Raw genomic sequence first — 23787 nt, forward strand, 5'->3', positions numbered from 1 at the left:
GGCCAACTACCAGCCCCCAGTCTCCTGTGATTATTTATCTTTTTCTCAAAGACATTAATCACACATTTTCCCTTTTTTCCTCCATCTCTTTCCATATACATATCAGTGCTGCAGAGGAAATGGTAGGGGGATGGCGTTTTCGGGGAAGCGCAATAGATCGGGTGATATCAAGAAAAAGAGGGGAAGCCTAGAGGGAAAAAGTGGGTGGAAAATGCAAAAGAGGAAAGAGGCATTGAAATGGTGATTGCAAAAGAAGGGGATGTCTGAAAGTAAAGAATGAAGCACAGAGAATGGGAGAGAGTGAGATGGATGGGTTGTTCTTTTTCCCATGCAAGCTCATCTGTTCCAATGCCAGCCTTCGGGATGAATATTCATATATGAATGCAAGTGTTATCTAGCAGTCCACTGCTTCTCCTGATATCGCAGTTTTATAACAATCCAGCATCCGCCCTATTGCACTTTTTGTGCAATGTTGAATCAGTGATGAATTTGTCAGCCGCTGAACAGGTAGTGGATCCCCTACCTAACCTCAACCTGTATGAAAAGGTTGTGCGTGTAATAATACTTTAAACACTGCAGATAAATATAATAAAATATGCATGTTTCTTCGGAGAACAGTACCATAACAACCGTTCTCTGTCATGAAAATTACATTGTCATGAGCTGATCACAGAAATATCAGTAAATCGTGTGCCAAGTTAACATTTTCCTTAGCATGTCAATCAGACCATGCTGTGCCTTAACTGAGCATCATTTACTGGTATAGAAAACCTCCAGAGCTGCCTGTTCTGATCACAGCATCTGTTCTCCGGCCCCCTTGTGTAATTTAGACTCAGCAGCTCATCATGCTGAAAGGAAGGCTAGTATTATGGTGCCCCGTCCTCTAATTATAGAATTCTAATCCTATGGCTCTAACATGGCATGACAAAGCATGTTTGCACTTCATTACCCTCCTTCCTGTTTTAGTCCTCCAGTCTGGGTCAAGTTCATCCTCTCGTCTCTCATTCATATATGACATGTCCTATCCTGCTCCTCCCCCCTTTGACCCCTCATCCCTGTATTTCTAACTCCCACCCCTTCTGTCTGCCATCAGGGCTTTGTACCAGGAGGTAAATAAACCATAACCCCCACCACACACACACACACACACACACACACACACACACACACACACACACACACACACACACACACACACACCACCACCTCACTCTTACTATCCTCTTACCATAAGCCTCATGTCCCTATGGAGTGACATTCTGATGCCTGGCATATGTCGCTCTCTGCAATGTCATTAGCATAGGCTACATGCTACAGCCTATTTACCCAGCTCTCCTTGTTAGGCTAATTTTTCACATGAAGCTACATGTCATTTTATCATGCTGCTGCCCCAAATCAGAGTGATGAGGTTTTTTTTAACTATATTAAAGCAGATATGCATATCCTGTAGCCTATTTTGGTGTATTTTGCATGGTTGTGTTGTTGGACTAGATAGCCCAAAATGATTTGCCTTTCCCCCGCTTAAAATATCAATGATTGGTCATGGCAGTCATGCCTGTTTGAGTGTGAATGTCATCCTCCTCTGCTCCACCTATTTCAGAGGTGTGTGTGTGTGTGTGTGTGTGTGTGTGTGTGTGTGTGTGTGTGTGTGTGTGTGTGTGTGTGTGTGTGTGTGTGTGTGTGTGTGTGTGTGTGTGTGTGTGTGTGTGTGTGTGTGTGTGGCTTCTGCATGCTCATAACTCAGGTTAATTTGTTCACGCTCTGGAGATTCTTAATTAGGTTTGTGCGTCACCTACTCTCTCTCTCTCACCCTCTTTTTATCATGATGTCAATGAAACGGTGAAATAACAACCAGGCTGGTGGTTCCCTGTTTTTAACCCTGTTCCTTTTTTTTGTAACACAGATGGTGAAAATCATAACACAGACTCTCCTTAACCTTATGTTTGACTCTTAAAACGCATGTTTTAAGTGTGTGAATAGAGGAGGCTTGTAGAGCCATGTGTCATTTCCTTTTGACTTTAAATCGCATGTGTGCTTAGCATTTTGGCAGAACCGTGGCAATATCAGACATCATTTACAACAATACAGCACATGGGCACAGACAACACCCACAAAACAAAGGGTCTGATAAAACAACAAAGAATATTTGCGCACACTAGTAGGTTATTGTTTGTGTGACAAAGTGGTAAGCCAAATGCCAAAGAGACATCTGTACCACTTACTAAGGTGGAGTAACACTGAGCATGTTTGTGCAAGAACACACTCTTGCGCACACACACACACACACACACACACACTCTCTACTCTGGACTTTTTGTTGAACTAAGAATTCACAAGGCTTTTCAAAGGGCTTCTTGAGGACCCACATCGACATTTGAAGCATTTTGTCCACGAAGGTGCAGAATTTAAGATGCCAAACGTAAATCTTGCATGAGCATGTTGACTGTGAGACGCTATCAGGCTGAGCTGGATTTTCGCTGGGTAAAGGCTTATTCTTTTTGTTTATGTGTGGGCTGTTTCTTTTCATGTGGGTGGATCTGGTTTTATTTTTCTGTTAGGTTAGAGAGTTCCTTTATCTTTTTACAATGCTGGTCGAGAATGAGCCCACATGCCTACCACCAGAGACAGCGAGAGACAGGACGCTTCCGAATATGTGTTTAACTGTGTAAAACCAATATGTTGTAAAGAGACTCAACTTGTGACTCAGGACTTAAAATAGACGCTGACACAATATGACTTAGGTCTTTTGAAAATCATCCCCTCCAAAAACATTTGAAGTTATTCTAAAATATAAACTAAGGATACATTTTTTTTAGAGAATTGTGTGTGAAAGTAAACCCTGAAGTTAGGCTACATCCACACATGTTTCGCATAACCTTTTCTACGTTTACGCCTGGTGTCCACACTACTCCGGCGTTTTAGAACCTGTAAAATAGAGACATTTGAAACTGCTGCTGACCCTGTTGTTAGGTTGTGTTGTGGTCTGGATGGGCAGAAACAGAGACTTTTTAAAAATGATAACCCACGCTCGCTACCTGATTGGGTCTTATCAGTCAGGACGCGTCCTTCCCTGATTCATCACGCCCCCATCACGTAACCCTTTTCCAGAAGAAAACAAACCACATCAGCCTTGACTACCAGTGGTTAATTCAACATGGATAATGAATTACAGTGATTTCTGACCATGTTGTCTATACTAGCAGGTGTTGTGCAGTTACATTTTGCACATTATAATGCTACTGCCACATGGCAGGAGGCAAACTATTATTTTGTTTTAAAATGAAACCGGTTTTAGTGTGGATGTAGTCTCAGTTAATCAGATCTCTTGTGTGGACCGAGCTCTAAGGTGAGAGTGTTGAAAGAGCAGTGACCCTGAATCCGGTGCCTCGGGTCTACCCCCAGCCATGTGACTATCCCTTGGCTTGTATCGTCATGGAAACATGGCTGAGCCTAGAGCTAGTGTAAACAAATGGCAGAGAGAGAGAGAGAGAGAGAGAGAGCAACTGCAGCCATGTGAAGAGGCATTGAGTCTTTAGGGAAAGTGCTCTTTCTGACTGTGTGTATCTGAGAGACTGAGGGTAGCAGATTCCAGACCTTTGTCCCATTATGTTGTCTGAATGGGAAAAAAGATAGGATACATTTCAGCTGTCGCTTATTGGAAACACTTGAGCTTTGTCTCTTACTCACTTAGTGTGCACATGTTTCTATAGACAAAATATTGGACATTATTTTTCAATGTTTTCAGTTTAATGACACTATCGTTTGCTATGTGACATTGCTTGGTGTTGGATAATAGTATCTCAATTTACAAATCCTCCAGATAATGTGTTTTTTGTTTACCTCTAGTTGCGTAGAATATCTTCCATGTAAACTGAAGCTGAAGTTAGAGTAAGCATTGCTATAAATCTGAAATGTGTGTATGTGATAATTACTTTTTATAATCATAATGAGTTTCAGCACAAGCTCAGTTTCCGCCTTCGAACTGTTACTTACAGACAGTCAGCCCTAGCGGGATTTCAGTCTGGGTGGCCCCCTCAAGGATTAAACCCATAAAGAAAACCCTAACATTTCCATGCTGTACCAATTGAGTGATAGATGACCACTGGTTCCTCTGCTTGCTCTGTCATGTTCCCAGCATGTCAGAAGTTTCCAGAAGGTCCCAATACCAGTCACAGCCCCATATCCAAACTCTAACCAACCACATTCCCAGACCCAGATGTGCCTCTAGATAGATTATTCCCACCACAGACCATAACTTCCTTGAGCCAGCCATGTTCCATCTTCTACACTCAGCCATAACAGTCTCCTGCTCTTCACGTTTTCTAATACTATATCCAAGATGTACCATTAGACAGTCCTTCTGACATCTCAAGTTAGCTCTGTCTGCCTTATTTCCAATCCTCCCACCTGCCTCCCTCCCAGTCCCATTCCTACTCCCAGACATAGCTGTTTCCTCCCCGCCCCTCTTAAATCACCATTCCCAGTTCCAGCTCTAGCCACCTTGTGTCTGCCACACTCCCAGGCCTATTACCAAGTTGCCCAAAGCCCACGCTTAAAAATTACCCTGTGCGCTGATACTGGCTCATTTTCAGAGACGCTCAATGTACAAGATCAGCGTGCATCGCCCCTGTAAAAATAAACCAGCTAAAGTAATAAAGTTCCAGTATGAGCTCTCTCACGTCTGCCCCAGTCCCCGTTCCAGCTTGACTTGTCTCCTGTCCCAGACTGTGGCTGCTGGGTGTGCGTCAGCACAGCTCCTCGGCTGGCTGACTCTGTCTAGGAATCCAGTGCTCCTTCCACAGAGCTCCTGCCCCTCTCTTCACTGTGAGCACAGGAAACCGAGCAGAGGGAACAGGCGATAGAAAGGCTACTAAATCCACAATGACAAGGCCCTATTAAAAGCTGTTTTTTCTATTTCATTTAATGACTTTTATTACCAGCCGCCCTTCTCTCTTCGATTTGGCAATAATAACAACAGGGGAATGCAGCACTCAGCGTTCTCCTATCTGATGCTCCCCTTTTTTTTCTTTTTAATGAATTCCTCTTTGCACCAATGGGCTGCTGAAATAAGCACAACGCAGGCCAAGACTCTGCTTACTGCAGTGGAAGTGTGTGTGTGTGTGTGTGTGTGTGTGTGTGTGTGTGTGTGTGTGTGTGTGTGTGTGTTTTATGTGTGTGAGAATACATGTTAAACACTACACACACTTTCACTGTTGACTCAGAACAGAGCCTCTCTGTCCAGTTTGGTCAACAGCTGTTTCTCCCTAGAAGCCAAACAGCATTAGTTCAGTCCAAAGGCTACAAATTATATATATATGTGTGTGTGTGTGCGTGTGTGCACATAATCACTGTATACTTTGCTGAATGGGTAGAAAGTTACCTGCTGTTGTCCCAGACTAAGGGCAATGTTTTTGATCTATCCCAGACAAACATGAAGGGTATAGCATAGAATATCCTGACATTGTTGTGCTTGGTCTACGCTAGTAAACTAACTTTTTCTGTAGACACTGCTTGCCGAAAAGAGGCCACCAAGGCCACAACAAGCATGTTTTTATTGCTGTGACAAACTAACTTTGACTCTTGCTGTTATTGTAAATGATTGTTGGATTGAGAATGAGCTGCTTCCTGGACAAAACTATTCTCCACCAGATACGTACACAGGACTTTAAGTAAAGCTAGATTTTGCCAGCCCGTTTTTAATCTGTGTGTGAATACAACCATGTGTGTACATGACTTTGTGTGTTAATGGCTCAGTGAGCGTGTTTATGGCTGTGTGTGTCAGGCTGAATAAAGGTGAGGCATGTTAATGATAAGAGGGTGGATGACATTCCCGTCTGTCATCATTCCCCCACTATCCTATTTCCACTCTTGCGCGCGCGCGCGCGCACACACACACACACACACACACACACACACGCTTGCACACATGCTTTAAGATACACACTTGCCTCATGGTGCCGTGGTGTCGGTGACTAGGCGCCTTAGAGTAAGCAACAGCAGAGGATGAGGGTTTACCTGCCACTGACCCCTATCGCACACACACACACACACACACCGACTGGTCCTTCCCCCAGCATCGAGCTGGCCCAATGTTGACCTCTTTATTTGACCCCCAGGGATTTACTAAAGACAAAGGTCAATCTGGTCGGACTATCCCGCCAGTGGCTGATTGCGCTGCTTGAAAGACGGGCCCATGCTCACATTATTGTTTTCCAATAAACATCACCTGACCAAAGGAAAATATTGCTTGCTTGATTGAATGTGTGGATGTGTACATGTTCCAATAAGCAATTCCTCACCTGAGAGATCAGTCAGAGAGGGGACAAAGTACATGCCCAGCATTGTTTTTGTCCTTTTGTGGAACAATCGGGAATTTGAGCCAGATTGAGAGGGGGAGTTTACCCTCTTCTCTCTTCTTGCCCGGCAGGCTCAAGTGCCGTGCGAGCTATGCAGAGGAGGAGGTCCTGTGAGTGTAAGGTGCCTCTGGCTGTGCCTGGTCCAACGATGTCGTGGCTGTGTGGCATGTGAGACATGCATTTACTGCTCTGGGGCAGAGTGGGGCTGAGTAGACCTAGGAAGGCTCTCCAGTCCAGGCATGAGAGACAGACAAATAAAGAGAGATTCAAAGGCAAGGAGAAGATGGCTTTCAACAGACTATGCAATCTAGTTTGCCCTCCTAAAGAGTTTTATCTTGAAGGAGTTCATTCTTTTTTTTTCTTGCTCATTTCCTTGCTTGCTTTTTTTTCTTACCTCATTCCTGCCCATCATCTTCCTGTCTTCTTATTCTTATGCTCTTCTACTCCTAACCACTCTATACCTGTCTTCCTTCTCTTTCAAGCATTCCTTCCTTGTGTTTATAAGCTCTCGTGATCTCTTTCTCTTTCTCCCCTTCTCAATTTTCCAGTTTCATTTCCCAAGCCAGGCAATAGAAACTCATATCTTATTTACACTGCCCCTATCTAGATACAGCATGTTTCCATAGTGTTTCCTGTGTCTAAAGTCCCAAAGGAAAGGCTAGCCGGCTAGCTAGCTCCTGCTTTCTGTGCTGTGCTAAGTGCTAGCAGTCTGCATCCAGACCTCATGGACTTGTTTCTACATTTAGAAGCTCTCTGTTTACCACTGTCTTGAAATAGCAGAGGAACAGGACTTGGCCTATTTTCTGTGGTGTCTTTCTCTGACGTTTTTAAATGATCCTCACCCTGATGTTTCCCAGGTATATAGGATCATGGAACCTTCCCAGGGTTTGGCATGTTCTGCCCTTTTGAAATGAGTCTGTTATCATTACTTTTTGCACAGGTCAAGTCACAGAATCAAAATTCTTACTCAGGTGGGCTATTGAACCTCAATACTTTTTGTTGTTGTTGGGGGCCGAAATGTGTTTGTAGCACACAGCATTGAAAATTGTCAATCACGGAAAGCTAGCGTTGAATGTCTAGTCCAATTCTAATCTTATTTACTTAAGTTACAAAGTCCTTGTATGGCTGCTTGTTTCCTACAATATTTAATAACATCCTCTATTTTACTTATTTTGTTAAAAAAAGGGGGTATCAAAAAAAGAATTACTTTCATATCTAAACTAAAACTGGGTCATCAGCATTAGTAACCATACCCAGCCCTATGTTTTTACATTGCTGTAGTTGCTGCTTTGGAATTGGAGTATTTTGGGGTACATCCCTTGCCGTAAGCCTTTGCTGGAAAAAAAAGCTGCGACTCCTTTCTATCATTAGCGGCTAGTGGAATTAGCACCATAAATCAGATTGTGTCTGCGCCAGAGTGTAGGTGAAGTAGGCCTACAGATCTACCATTGTTGTTACTTGCCATTGTTGAGGATGTCTGCCACTGTGTGTTAATGCCCTGTCTGTCTACATTCTTGCCCAAAACCTGTCTGTCTGGCTGTCTAGCTAGCTTTTAGCCGGCTAGCTGTCCCTCCTGGGTGGCTACATCACCTCACCTCCTACCCCCCTCACAGCCAGTGACAGCCCAGCCCAGCCCAGGGAGACATGGGTAATGGTCCTCTCTGATGTACAGCCCGACTCAATTGGACTGGATGGCAGACACACGCCTAAAATAACAAAAGGAGGGGAGAGAAAGAGAGGAGGTGGGGAGGGAAGGAGCGAAGCGATCGATAAAGCAGGGACACATCACCTAATAAAGATTTATTCCTTTTTTTCCCTCACCATCCGCCTTGGCAGGGAGAGGGGGAGGAGAGAATGTGATTAGTGGACTTCTTCTCCCAGGGTGCCTCTGATAGCATGTGCTTACGCCTGCCCAGCAGTACCCCAATGCGTTGTGTGTATTTTTGCATCTTTTGTGTGTTTATTGCATGTGTCTGTCCCTCTCCCGAGAGCAAATGGGGGTTAAAAACAGTCTTTGTTGTTTGTTCTGCCGGCAGTGGCACTAGCAGCTGCAGCTGTGTCCCTGCCTCTCTCTCTTCCTGTCAGCTAATATTTAGTTAATCTTTGGTCTGGGACCTACGGGACTGGCCGGAGCTCATGGTGCCCCATCCATCTCGCACTGATCTATATTCCACGCTGGATCCCTGTGCCATTAACCACCACCAAGGGGAGGAGAGAAGGGGATAGAGAGGCGCAGAGGTAGAACGAAGACGAAAGGGCAGATGGGTGGAGGGAGAGCTGTAGAGAGACAAGAGAGTGATGGAGAGGAAGCAATAGAGAGAGGGGGGGCTATCTACCGTCTACCGAGGTGGGAGGGGAGGAGAAGAGGTGGGCCGGCTAGTCTAGCCATGCACAGAAATGTCTCCCCCTAATTTTGAGGAAAAGTCCAAATAAAAAAGAAGTGTCCGAAGGGATGCATTTGTCAGGCTTTTTGTTTTTGTTTTTGGAGCACACCGCTCCCATTCATTCTCTTCCACCTCCTCTTATTTTCTGCCTTATTGGATACTGCCCTGTCTATCTTATATATTTATATATATATATATATATATAGATAGATAGATAGATAGATAGATAGATAGATTTTTATTGATCCCAAAAAAATGGGAAATTCCAGTGTTGCAGCAGCAAAATATCAGGCACACACCACACATACAGAATATACATGAAATAATAGGATACAATATATATGAAATAATAAAAGGATAGAATATGAGAACAAATAATTTAAAATATATACAAGTTGGGAATAAAAATGTACAACTGTTTAACTAGTATTGATTAGTCTTTTAGAAGAGCTGGGATAGGTAGGTTGTCCACAAGGAGGTGTGAGAGGTTGAGGAGGAAAAAGGTGGCATAGGAGGAGGAGAAATGAAGAGGCAGAGGTGTGGGAGTGAGTGATCCAAATGCATAGAGGAGGCCACTTCATTGATATGCATTGTGTAGTTATGAAGGGGTCCACCTGTGAAGGCTCCAAGTGCTGAGTCACTCACTTACGCACAGACTAAATGCTTTTATCCCAGACGCCTGGTCCATCTGAATGGAATATAATAGGCCATAAAGTGCTTTGCTAGCAGCGGCTGCTTACCCCATGGCAAACCCTCGCCCCTTGCTCTCCTACTCCAAATCTTATTTCACCACTTTTATGGAAACAAAGCATGTATGTGCTCTGTTTTAATTACATTGTTTTTTCCTCATTTTTTCAGTGTTTTCTCTTCTTTCCATCCCTCTTTCCTTATTGTTCCTCCCGCAGTGCTTCTCAGGCAGCCACGGAGAACTCCCTCTTCTCACTTCAGCCCTTATGTCTACACTCCCTGCGAACCTCCCCCCTTTTCAGTGTGTGTGTGTGTGTGTGTGTGTGTGTGTGTGTGTGTGTGTGTGTGTGTGTGTGTGTGTGTGGGGCACCTGTTTGGGATCTTGGTGTGTGTCTAGGGTCATGCCTGCAGGTTGTGCGTAATGAATAGCAGGGTTGTGGCTGAAGCACAACTGGTTGAGAAGGAGGTAGCCAGAGAATAGCGCACCAGTGACGGAAGGAGAGGAGGAGGATGGAGGGATGGAGGGAAGAGAGGAATGAGGGACCAGGAGGACCAGTGAGGGAGGAAGGGAAGAGTGGTTGCGAAGCCAGTGAGCCTTAACCACCTTCTGTCAGTCTGTCTGCTCTCAGTGCTGTTTTCTCTCTCATAGGAATCTAATGGCTTTTCCACTGTCCTCTTTCCAAACCTCCACCACCACCACTGTCTCCCCCTTCTTCTTCTTCTCTCTCTCTCTCTCTCGCTCTCTCTCTCTCTCTCTCTCTCTCTCTCTCTCTCTCTCTCTCTCTCTCTCTCTCACTTTCCGTTTCTCTGTTAAAATTCCCTCCCGAAGTCTCTGCACTATCCTCCCCTGCTACCTCCCCTCCCTCTCTCTCCCTACGTCCTTCCAGCTGCCTGCCAGGGGAACAGCTGACTAAATCTAAAGCTGGGGCCCCTGGCTCTGGCCTCGGCTCGGCTCAGCTCTGCCACAGCCTCCTCCTATTCTCACCTCCCCTCCCTCCTCTGGCCTCTAGCCCTGGCTCCTCTCTCAGCAGCCCCAGCTCAGGCCTGGCCCTGCCTCTAAGCCTAGGCTCCAGCTCTGCCTGACTCTCAGCAGTTCCCTGCAACCATCCCCCTCCATCCCACTCTGGAGCTGAAACGCCTCAACCCCTCTCTTTCTCTCCCTGTTTTGCCTATAAGGCTGCCCTCTCTTTCTCTGTTTTTTTTTCACTCTGTATTTTCTTGCTAATTCACTTGATCCCCTCCTCCCTCCTCCCTTCTCTGACGGGCTGTAGCTGGGCCCCTGGTACTGTCCCAACGTATCTGGACTGAGGCCTCATCCAGGTTGGCTGCAGTTCAGTTCTCTGGCTCCTATACCCAGTCTCTCTAGCCAGGCATCTTTCTCTCTCTGGCTAGTAACGTTAGTCACTGTAACTCATTGTGGCTCGCTTTACTCCAAGCCACGTTCAGCTTGTACATTTGGTCGTTTCTGGCTCAACACTTCCTGCAAATCTGTTTATGTCCTTGTGTGTCTCTTTGTCTCCTCGACTCTTGCTTCTGTACGTCTCTTTAACTTGTGTGGACAGGCTCAGCCCCAGCACACAAAAGTGTGCGTCGTGCGAGAGTGTGAAGCATATGACACATGATTGGCAGCAGGGGGAGGATGGGGAAAAGCAGCGGAAGGAGGAAGTGGGCCTTGTCACATCTCTAGGCAAGCCGGGGGCTCGAGTTTGATCGCTGCCCAGGGAAGGGGGCCTTTGTCCCCCCCCCCAACCTCTGTGGCTGTCAGAGCAAGGCTGCAGGCTTGTGTGATTAGGTGCAGGCCCAGGTTTCGCCATCACTCTTCTGAACAGATGTTGCCCACAGAAGACACCTGTCAGTGCTCTTCCTCCTCTCTGACACCCAACTGCTCCGAGATGAGCGACACAGGGCTGACAGAATAAAGTTCAGAGAGCACCCCACAGCTAAAGTGGGATGCGCGCACACACACACACACACACACACACACACACACAAACATTCCCTTTGTGTGGAAGTGGGCCAAGGAAGCCCAGGCAGGAAGAAGCAGAGTCGGTCTGCGCCAGTTGAAGCAACATCATGGCACACCTCGCAACTCCTCACAGATTATTATTATTCAGCCCACTCCCCGTCTGTCTAATGCCCATTACAGCCTTTGTCATTCTTGATGTCTTTGTTGTCATTTTTTGTTGTTTTGTTTTTGTGTGTATGTGTGAAGAGGAAATTGGGGGGAGAAAAGCAGCAAAAGTTTCCTTTGGAGTCACGTTTTCTCTTGTTGACTGACAGATACGGGACGATGAAAGCAAATCACAACGTGCCACAGACTTCAAAGGTTCCTGTGTTCCTCCGTTTATTGGCAACAACGCACAACAACCTCTCTCCCAATGTGGATTCTTCAAAATAGGGAGGGAAAAGGCTAGACGAAACCGAGGCAGATGACAAAGAAGCTACCATCCAAACAGCCAGAGGGGGAAGAGGGAGGAGGAGGGGTGCTAAATAATCAGACCTAAGCAATGTAACCAAATCAGACTGCTTTTCAAAAGCATTTTCAATCAAAACGGGCTTTTGATGCGCATTCGATTCTGATACCAGGGATGTTTGAGTATAGAAAAAGTGACGGCATGAAGTTGTAAAGAACTCTCTCTGCTTTGGGGGGAGCTTTGGTACCTTTTTTTTGGTGTGTGTGTGTGTGTTTTGTACGGACCAGCGTAACAGTAATTAACTAAGTGTAAAAGCTAAGATGAAGTAAGCCGCTTGGTTCTGCTCCCCTAACCTTATAGTCTCTCTCTCTCTCTCTCTCTCTCTCTCTCTCTCTCTCTCTCTCTCTCTCTCCATTTTATTCTTTCTCTTGTCCAGGATGGCACCCATTGACTGCCACTGACCTAATTTGGGCAAATTTCACTGACCTACTTCATGCGTGAATGCTGACTTGCCCACGGGAGGGGATTCTCTCACACACACATACACACCACATGCACACATACTTTTTTTTATATCCTTATGATTAATATGCAGACCCTCAACCTCCTTTATAGTTCCTATGGTGCTGGGCATGTACCCCCCTCAGTTGTGCCCTACACCCTCCTCAATCCCCCCATTAAACCCCCTGCCATAGCCTCCTTCGGCATTCAAATGAAAGTAATGAGGATCTCAAAGTACAGACACGTGGTGAAATATAAACAAAGCTGTTGGCCTTTGTTTCATGTGGTCTCAGCAGTGACATAGTCCTTCACTTCACAAGTCTCTGAAGAGACATAATCAGCGTAATTGCATACATATATGATTACTCTTCTGTCATCTATGAAAATGGCAACTTGAGCAAATTTGATTAAACAATGTGGAGACGTTTTGAGTGTACAGGCAATCACAGTAATTCCTTTACAAAGTTAGATGGATAGCGACTACTGTTAATGGAGCAATGGTGATCCCTTGGTGGTTGGCATCTTTAACCTACTTGTATTAAACCGCATTCATGCATCATTGTGTTCCTCTAGCAGATTAATTCCCGGTTGACTGGACACCTAAGGTCCTTTCGAGGGTTATGAAAAGGCTTTGTCGTAGTTGGATTAGTTTTGCACTTTTTAACGTGAAGATGATTAGTAATAAACTTCTCTGCCTGCAGCCTCCCGCGAGGACATGGTAGTTGGAAGCAAATCCAACCTGATTCAGTGTTTTGGTCACACTCGTGTTATTCTTTGCAAGCTTTTGTGCAGTTGTGCTTTTGTGTGTTTGAAGAAAGAATGAGAGGTATTTGTATTTTTGTTTCTATGTGTGTGGACCTGCCCGCTTTCCTGTGTGCTTGTCTGTTTGCCCACATGTATGCACAGTGTGTGCCCCCACAAATGAATGCAAACACGCATGTACATACACGCATGCATCAAGACGTGTTGTCATGGCAACACATACATATGTCAACAAAAGAGGCTCCAGGGTGAACATTGTCTCCCTCTTGTCCAGCAGGGGTGCATTTTATCTCAATGTAGCCATGAAAGGCAGCTATTTACATGAAACGAGAGCTGTTTCTGGGAAATAGGGGTCTCTCTGAAGGTTTTGATGTCAGCTGCCTGCTTTTAGCTTGAGAGTGGAAACCTAAACCATCTAGAGAGGGAGAGCAAGGGAGAGGAGTGAGTTTTAACCCTACTGAGAGAGCTCAGTTCCCGTATGTGGTTGCAGCTCTTCACCCTGAAAGTATCTCACCGTTTCCTCTCAACACGCTTGGAGAAGGCCAAGCGTAGCGTGTGATTTCAGATGCTTACAGTTTGCACAGAGTAAATCTAACCCCCTTGCTTTATAGTTTATCCTTAAGAGAGTGGTCCTAACATCAACGTCAATATTTACAGGAGTAGCCCGCAGGCAAGAGAATCGACCACCACGATTCAGCAGAGACGTATTCAACCTTTTCTCTTGCTCCCCCTCCCCTCTCCTCTTTGCCTCAGTTGTCTTCATCCCGGTAATTCCCATTCTCTGCAGCAGCCCGTCGATCATGGTGCCAGGTGGCTGAGATATTTGTCTTTGGGTCTTTGTTTTGTATTTGTGTATGTGCATGCAAGGTGCGCCCTGTAATATGCATGCGCAGTATCTTCGACAGCACCATGGCTTTGACACAGGCTCAGCGGCTGTTTGAAAGATGCTGGATGACGCGTGTCAAGTGATATTAAATCCTCCCTCCTCCCTCATTCGCTCCCCTCTCTGCTCTGCCCATCCCTCCATCGTGGACTGTGTCTGCTGTGGTTAGTGTGTGAGCTATGACACTTTTCAGTGGGGTTTTTAGGGGGGATGGCGCCCTGTAGGAGCCTCACATCTCTGTGGGTAGAATGTACACTTTGGCCTACATAAGCTCTTGGAAGGTCAATGGATATACAGCTGAATAGATATAGTTGTGCACATACTATTCCCATGCAAAATTACACGTGCTTTGCTCTTTGTAATTTCATAATCTGTTATAAACCAGTTTATTTATAAAAAATAAACTGGTTAGTGTGTGAGCTACATATTTGTCCATGGTAATTATAATTGCTTGGTAATTGCTCATGAATGGGTGTATTTTAGTAGTTGCAGTGCTTTGTGTTGTCTTTGTCTATAAAAGAGACATGCTACTGTAAATCCAGGTCACTCTCAGCAAGGCTACCTACATATTTAGATAATCACACAAGCTTATTTTGTATTTTAGAACAAAGACAAAGACAGATAAATTTGCTCAGCCACTACAATGAAAAAGTGGCATGTAAAAGGTTAACCTATTTCCTGGTGGATGGATCATTTCTCTGTGGTGTTTGCACACGTGTGTGTATCTGCTTCCATCTGTGTCAGGTAATAACGTGGAAGTATGATTAGTGGGCCAGTGTGCTCAGTGCTATAATGGGACAGCCTGAGCTGGGGGATGTTGGGCAGGGGCAGGTTTACGCCAGGATGTGGAATGCGCCGCCGAACATAGAACATCGTGTGTGACCTCAGTGACTCCAGGAAGGAAGGGGTTAAGCACGAGCCGGCAGGGCTGCATGGGCTGCGTTACGCAAACTGGCGGCTGGCTGGAGCTGAAAGGGGAAGTGCTGAGCTCAGAGGAACACTGGCTCAGAGCCATCGCTCCCTCCTCCCTCTTCTAAAACTCCCCCCTTCGCCTCCCCTGGCCCTCTTCCCCACCTCCCCGCTACAGCTGAGCGCTCCCCATGCTTCCCACCGCCAGGCGTGGTGATGTGTGCCTGTGGGCCTGTGCTGGAATGCAGCTTCCCCCTCGGCTGGGGCCTGTGTGTGTGTGTGTGTGTGTGTGTGTGTGTGTGTGTGTGTGTGTGTGTGTGTGTGTGTGTGTGTGTGTGTGTCTGTCTGGAATGATGCCTCCCCTTGTCTAGTGTGTGACGTCAGTACACACAACGGGTCAGCTTAGGGCTAGGCAACGTTCCGTGTGTGTGTGTGTGTGTGTGTGTGTGTGTGTGTGTCATGGGAGGGGGAACAGGGGAGGAGTCAGTTATTGGAGAGAGAAAAAGGAAAGAGGAGGGGCTGTTTGTGAGCAGAAGGAGGTTGACTGCAGGGAGTCACTCAAGCCAGTATGCGTGCATGCATGAAGGCATCATGAGTGTGTGTCAAAGGGTGGGGGTTGTGTGTGTGTGTGCGTGTACGCGTGCATGCATCTGCATACGTTGGGGTGTGTGTGTGTGTGTGTGTGTGTGTGTGTGTGTGTGTGTGTGTGTGTGGTGAAGTGTGTTGAGTGACTTTCCAAACGAAATGGGAAGGGTAAAGAGTGTAAGGTTATTTCCTGGCGTGGACAAGTGAACCTAAAAACACACATACTCGCACATGTGCACACACAGTCATGCGGTAGTTTTCAGTCCAGTGCTGTTAGTGTCCATCTATTTTCATATGCAAATGAATTCAGTTCACTTTCAGCCATGTTAGCTTTCACAGTAGTGTATTTTTGTCAGTGTGCTGTACTAGCTTTACACAACCTTTTTACTACAGTTTGTTCTGCCTTTTCTTAACCCTTTTGTGTTTGAGCTTTGATGTCAAGACTAATTTTTGTTTTTGTTTTCTCAAAAAGAATCATCTCAAAAGGATTTATAGGGCAAAGTTCAAATTAAGCAAGAGGAACACATCTGTAATCAATTCTGACAGGCACAGCAAATGTCATTACTGCGTGCAAATTATGCACACGATCTAACAAACAAAGCTTCCGCCTCACAAACACACGTTCCAAAACCAATGAAGATCATCTATTGCCATATTCTTGGCGACTTTTTTCTTTGTGCATTCTTCTCGACCGACACAGACTGGCTCATCTCAACCCAGACTCCCCTCCTTCATAAAGGACGCTAGTGCTATAATGTCTCGACTGCATAGGTTTGTCGTTAGAAAGATACTGAAGCCCTGAAGTGGCAGACAATGGCTTTCCAATGGATCCCATTACCTCCATCTATAGCTTGTGTGGCTCTACTGGGACAGACCTCTGCTAATTACACACATTCATTTCCAGCCAGGTGTAATTTCATTCACACTAATGAACCTTGCACATAGATTGGGATAATGTATAGTTAATGTACAGCCAGGAGACGGAATTACAGGTTGCTGGCTTCTCCAGTGACAGAGATTTGTTGGATAGTGGCTAAAGAGCAGTTCACCCAATACCACACTTCCACAATACATTCTGAAATGACACTTAATAATAATTGAAGTGTACTAAAGACTAAAGTGTTAAATAGTAGCCTGCGTTGTTAGAAATGTAATTTGATACAACCAAAAACAAAACAAATCCTTGTTTGCTTTTCTTTTTTTTAGCATGCAGTAGATATATTGGACAAAACTGTTATTGTTTTAATGTTATTAATAGCTTTGATTGACATAATGGTGTATAGATGTTAAAAAATGTTATCTGCATTTAAAAGAATAGTTGACATTTTAGAAAATATGCTTTATTTGCTTTCTTGCAGATAGTTAGATAAGAAGATTGACACCAGTTGTACAGTAAATATTAAGCTACGGCCAGTTAGCTTAGCTTAGCATTAATACTGTATTCAGGGGGAAACAGCTAGCCTGGCTTCGTTCAAAGGAAAGAAAACCGACATACTAGCAGGGAGACCAGCGTGTTGCTGCTCCTGGACAAGAAATAGTCTGGCATATATTCTCCTGTAAAACCAAATCAACCCATTTCTGCACTTTGGTTTGTGAGCGCTTTACACAAAAGAGACAGATTGTATTAGAGGTGATGGTAGGAGGATTTTGTTAACTTTGGATGGAGTCAGGCTAACTATAGTATTGCTTTGCCGGACTGTTACGGCCACAGCAAACAAACACAACTTAGGCTAAATGTGACCGTCAACATATTGAATAACACCAAACCAGAGGAATAATTAAAGTAAATCAAAGTTTATTTACAACTTAACTATGGTTAATTAAACCAAAACTGGGAATCTGGAGGTCTGGCTAAAAAGAACAAAAGAAGGGAAGAAGCCTGAGCCAACCCATCAAGGGCCGTCTGACCCTAAATTAAAAAGTAGTAACTAACTAACCGAAACAAAGCCACGAAAACTAGACTACCAGACCTCCATCCTCAAAGCAATGAAACAATGAAAGACAAAAGTAGGTAACAAAAGGAACAACGGCAATCTGAGCTGCTTCAGTCACTGACTGGGCATTCCTGTCTCCCAGCCTCTTATATCCAGGGGCAGGGCCACCCCCAATCAGAGATCAGGAACACCTGAGATGAAGAGAGAGGAAAATAGAGCAGGGCGAGGAGCACATAACACCCCCACCCTAAATTAGTGACTAATATTAATTTTTTTTATTAAGAACAAATATATATATATCACCAACAATACAACATAATTACAGAGTGCGTCAGCCACAACATTATCCCTGCCACGGATATGCTTAACATCTACATTGAAGGCTTGCATAAAAATACTCCAGCGCATCAGCCTTTGATTTGTGTTACGCATTGTCTGCAAAAACACGAGAGGATTATGATCAGTAAAAACAGTGACGGGAACATTAGATAACCCAACATACACCTCAAAATGGTTTAAAGCCAGAACCATCGCAAGGGCCTCTTTCTCGATCGTAGAGTACACGCACTGATGACGATTGAACCTTTTGGAGAAGTAGGACACTGGATGTTCCACTCCATCAGCACTATCTTGGAGCAGAACAGCTCTCCGCCCCCCATTCGCTCGCATCAATTGCCAGTTTAAATGGCTGATCAAAATTAGGCGCCACAAGCACAGGAACATCAGTCATCAGAGCTTTAATCTGTTGAAAAGCATAGTTACATCTGTCAGACCACACAAATCGAACTTTTGGGCTAAGCAGGGCAGTTAATGGTGCAGCTACAGCCGAAACGTTTTTACACCTGAGATGAAGAGAGGAAAATAGAGCAGGGTGGGGAGCACATAACACAGACCCTCCTCCAAAGCGCGCAAAAGGAGGGTCTGGCTATACCACATAGCATTCTGGGATGGGAGGAAAACATGCCCTGGTTTAATGGCATTTCTTTAAACCAATCAGAATCGTCATGGGTGGCGCTTAGCTCCGTACAGAGCCGCTGCAAAATAGTCGTGTGAGAGAAAACTCAGATTGGACAGATAGTCTAGCTAGCTGTCTCAATTTACCATGCAGAGATCTGAGGAGCAGTCAACCATAGTCCTCATTAATCCACCAAATTTAAAATTCCAACACAAAGAAAGCGGAAGGAAACGGACAATACATGCATCCGGCGGAATTTCCTGCGGCACCGGAGCAATCCCAGAAGTGGAACGTCAAGGATATAGACTAGGCTAACTGTTTCCCCTTGTTCCCGGTCTTTGTGTTAGCTAAGCTAACCAGTTGCTGGCTCTAGCTTTACTGTAAAGACATGATAGTGCTATACATTTTCTCATCTAACTCTCAACAAGAAAGTGTATTTCCCATGTCAAATTATTCCTTTACACAGAATCTTGCCCCAGCTAATTTTCTAAGACGCGGTCTTTCATCTGTTACTAACAGAACTCATTTGCTCATCACTTTATTCTTTTGTCTTGTGTCTATCACATCCCTGAACTGAGGCGTCACTGTCTTTCTGTGCTGGTCAGCCTTCTGAACGCCAACCTTTGGGATCAGTCAGCAGAGCAGTAGCACCAGCTCTGCCTGACAGGCCCAATCCAGCAAAATTAGAATCCATTTTGAAAGTGATGGTTAGAAAATTGCAAGTCATTCCTGATGTACCGCGTGGCAACTAAGTGGCAGCAGCCCAGTAGTCGACTGTCATTTCAACCGCCAGCTGATGACAACTCCAATCACCCACACAGCCGTCAATGCACACACACACACACACACACACACACACACACACACACACACACACACACACACATATATTCTTTCCCTCCCATCTCTATGATTAGCGTGCATTCTCAAGTGGAAGTAAAAGCATTAAAATTCATAGAATATCTCAAAACATTAATTCATGCTCGTTTGTGTCTGTCGGGATAAGCATTCAGACTGCGAGGTAGTACGTGTTTTAGTTGGTGCCTGGTGTAGATGTGCGGGTGATGAAAACGCACCCGGGGAGAAAAAGGCTTTTTGGTCTTCCAGAGGGTTTAAGGCATAAATATGGCCGCCCCTGGAGCTCAGCTGTGTTATTTCAGCCCGTCCCACACCTAGGGCACACACACATGCACACACACGCCTGGAGCAAGGTCTCCTGCAGGATAGCATTGATCTCTGTTTATAGTCTCTGTATGGGTGCTTCCTTTTATAGGACCACACATGCATGTACTCCTTGTTACTCATACAGAACTACCCTGTAAGATGCTGAAAGGCCTTGTTTTTGTCTTTATAGGCATATTAATTGGGCCAGTTCAAGGAGCCACAATGAAGGAAATCGTCCTTTAGCTGTGGGTGGGAAAGGGGTGGTGTAACAGGTGGGGGTTGCCCAACAATTCTTGACCCTACCTCGACCTGCTGTGGAGCTTTGCTTGTCTTCAGTTGTGGTTCAGATCTCCTTTCAGTAGGGCCCCTAGTTGAGTCCAACCAAACGGATTGGATTCCAGTGGCTTACTTTCTCAGTGAGGTTTTAGCTATCTTTGGTCAACACAGAGTAGGATCCCACGTTAAAGCTCCAGCTACTGCAGGTGGCCCCCTGTGGATCAGAGAAGCTCTAGCAGGACAGAGTTGGATTTAGGTGTTGCTCTCCGTTTGTCTGCAGCTCATGAGGTAATTTGATTAATGTGCAAGGCCAAAGTGAATGGGCGCAGGCGAATGGGCCTTAAATATCTATTTGCTTTTTCTGTTTCTTCCTCTTTACTTTTGTTGACTCGCTTTCACACCAGCACATTGGTTTCATTTGTCATGTATTCAGAATCTCTCTCTCTCTCACCTTCTCACACACACACACACACACACACACACACACACACACACACACACACACACACACACACACACACACACACACACACAAATGCAACGGATGACTGCTGTCTGAACTGCATGGTGCCATATTAGATTTAGGTGTCACTCATGGACCAATTCAGCCAATAAACTTAATGACCTCCCCACTGCTGGGCCTGAATTTTCTCCATTGACTTGGAATCTTAATTTGATTGTGGAAATATATGTATGTTACTCAATCTAATTTACTCCAGTGATTTTGGAACACTGAGCACTTTTGTGCTTAGGCAAGCAAACCTTTCAGGTCTGGCCTGATACCCACCGCCTGCCTACATGTGGGAAGCTAAATCCTGTTTTATAGGGAGCAAATAAAGGTGGCATTCTTCCATCACTGGAAATGTATGTAGAAGGAGTTGCAGGTGTTAGTCTAGGCCTTTCCTTTCTAAAATAAGAGCAGGAGTCCGGTAATTCTGGGGCCCCTTGTTGTTGAATAGACACAAGTGGTCCTAGCTGGTCAAGAGAGCGCACGCTGGCTTATCTGCACTTATGCAAGTTCAAAACCATAGAGAAAGATAGAACAAAGTGCTATTTGGGGGAATGCTTTGATGTGGGTCCCCCCAAAAATGTGGGTGGTCTGCAGGCTTTTGAACATATGTATACATTCGTTAATTCTCGCTCACTCTTTCACACACTGTTCTTGCTGCCTTACACAGCTCCTCGGGCCAAGTGTGATTTCACCAGGGCGGTCACAAGGGGTTTCTAGGGCAACCTCACAGAGGCCTTGTTCTAAAAATGGCCGCCATGGTTACTTTGAAAGCCAACCCTGGCCTCTTGAACATGCACAGAAAAGAGCCCTGAGCACCACTCAGGGAGGGGAGTTGGGTGGACTGGGTGAGGGGGAAACCAGGCTCTTTAATAACTAGCACATGAGACATTGAAGGTTTCATACCCACCCAACCAGGAGTCATGGGAGGTGTGTGTGTGTGTACGTGCATGTGTGTGTACCTAAACAGTAATAGCCTTGTACTCTGTGCTTGGCTAAATTAAAAGGGCATTTTTGGCGTGGGGGGCAGTTTTTTGGTGCCCAGACGATTGGACGGGGAAAGGCGAAACTCATTACTTACCCATCTGTCAGAGAGTGAGAGAGAAAGCGCTGTGGGAATGTGGATGGAGGGAGGGAGGGACGCATGAAAGGGGCTTGGAAGGGGAGAGAGTGAGAGTGTCCATTAAAGCAGAGGGAAAGCACAGCACTACTGACTTTTCCAACAGGGATAAGTCTTTTATCACCATGTAGTTTTTCATACTCGTACGCATTTTGAATTTAAAGAAAGTATCCGTGTTAATTTTCCCTATGGGGGAAAAAAGACATTTGCAAAATAAACTGCAGCTGCTATTACGACTGTGTGTGTGTGTGTGTGTGTGTGTGTGTGTGTGTGTGTACGTTTGATTCAGAGGTTGATTTTTCTTTGAGCTCTCTCAGCCTCACATGTTTTTGATGTTCTCTTCTCTCTCCCCTCTCTGGACCAGGGGCCACTCTTGAAACACAAGCTTTTGACACACACACACACACACACACACACACACACACACACACACACACACACGTATACACACTAAATGTATCGGCAAGTATTAAAAGCCATTGCTCATTTGTATGTTGCTAAATAAGTTAGCTCTCCATTCTACAACCAGCTGCACCATGTAAACCTTTTTGTCTCATTTAAGAGTGACTCCGTCTCTCTCTCTCTCTCTCTCTCTCTCACAGCTGTAGACGTATAGGCTTTGAATACTGCAGATGCAAGTGGCTGCCATATTCGATCCACACCCCTTTTCTGTGGATATTGTTAACGAAACATGTGCTTCCTCTGCCAGCTGGCTTTCCGAAATGGAAAAGCATATCTCCATGGCAATGTTCTGCAGTTCTGCACTGTTGGATATTTGCAGCCAACACTTCTTAGTTCTACAAAGTGATACAGTAACATTGCTATTTCAGTTTAGATGCTCTTTCAAATGTTGCAGTATTGCAACATCGGTGCTAATGGAGATTTTTTAATTTTGGATTGATAAAATTGTACTAGGCCTCAGTCAACTCATATAAAGGCTGTTTAAATGGGTTTCCTGACTGTGTTCCTGACTTTCTTTCTTGTGTCTCTCAGCAAAGTTTCATGTTGTGTTGAGCCTTCTTAGTGTTTTAAAAATAGCTATTTTGAGGCTAGCATAAAAGTGCCCCTAGCACTCCCATTCAAAAGGCCATTTGACCGAAAAACGAAAATACGGTAAATCTTAAAAGTGGCGATTCCGTCCTAAATATGCTTTTAAACTGACTTTGACTCGGGTACATTCACAAAAAGACCCTAGGTTGCATTTTGGCGAGAGTTACGCTTTAACTGATTTTGGGAGACTGCAGAGACCAGCTTGTTTGTTTGCTTATTTTTCTATCCATCCCGAGGGCATCATCAACACTATAGCCAAGGGTTGTGACCCCGTTTCACCTGCATTCATAGTGCACTCCTGAACCATCAAAGTTGAAGTGGAGCTACTTTGACCTGACCGTTCATCTTGCTTGTGTACCCCTCACCCCATTTCCATCTATATCCCATGAAATATTCCACCCGTCCCTTCGTTCTTACCTGATGTAGAGGCCCAGAAAATGCTTTGATATCTGCATTAATGCATGCTTGATATCACAGCGACGCGTGTGCTCAGCCCTTTGATAAACGTATTTAAGAGATGTATGTCTTTGCCTGGTCCACATGCATTTCAGAGATCTCTCCTGTGCACATAAATGCATTCATAAGCTACTCTTCGTCTCTCCTAACCACTCCCATTATTAATAAATGCATGATCTCACGCGGCGGCTCAGTGTGTGCGTACATGTGTCTCTTTCATATGCTCATCAGTGTGTGTTTTAGGCCACTGCCGGGGACCCAGCCCTGCTCATTCATATTCATCCTCGCATAATAACTAGCCGCGCCTCCGGAAAGCTCAGTCAGGATAAGATCAAACGTTATATTCAAACAAGAGGCTGTATAATTCATACTGTAACAGCCGTGCTCACTGCTCACTTCCTCGTCTCTTTCTCAGTTCCTCTTGCAGTGGATCCCCGCTCTGGGTTCCTGCATCTAGATATCTGTCTAGGCTCATTGACTCTCTCTCAGAGTGGTAACAGTGGTCTATAGCTGGTCCTGATCATGCTCTCACGATAAGAGAACATGGGGCCTCCGCCAGGTGACTGTGTCTTACTGAGTGTGTTTCAGACTGAGTGTGTTCTTTCCTAAAGAGATTTATTCACTAATGTAATTTACTAAAGGGCACATTCAATGAGTTGATCAAGTCATCCAATTCTCATTTAACAGATGTTTAGGCCAAACCTCCAGTTGTTGGCTCTGTATGGGAACGATAGATGCCTGATATCTCTGTCGTATTTAATGACCATTGGTTTAACCTCTGAATAAAGTCGCTTGGCTTGAAAGTTAATGACTAAAAATGGCTGTATTAGTTTATTACTAAAT

The 23787-nt window shown here is 45.0% G+C and overlaps 1 protein-coding gene across 1 annotated transcript in view; it reads left to right on the forward strand.

Moving 5' to 3' along the window:
• Positions 1 to 23787, forward strand: part of LOC144518331 (zinc finger SWIM domain-containing protein 6-like) — a 48592-nt gene that overhangs the window by 2422 nt on the left and 22383 nt on the right. The window lies entirely within an intron of this gene.

Source organism: Sander vitreus, chromosome 5 (assembly GCF_031162955.1).
Source record: "Sander vitreus isolate 19-12246 chromosome 5, sanVit1, whole genome shotgun sequence".
Taxonomy (NCBI): domain Eukaryota; kingdom Metazoa; phylum Chordata; class Actinopteri; order Perciformes; family Percidae; genus Sander; species Sander vitreus.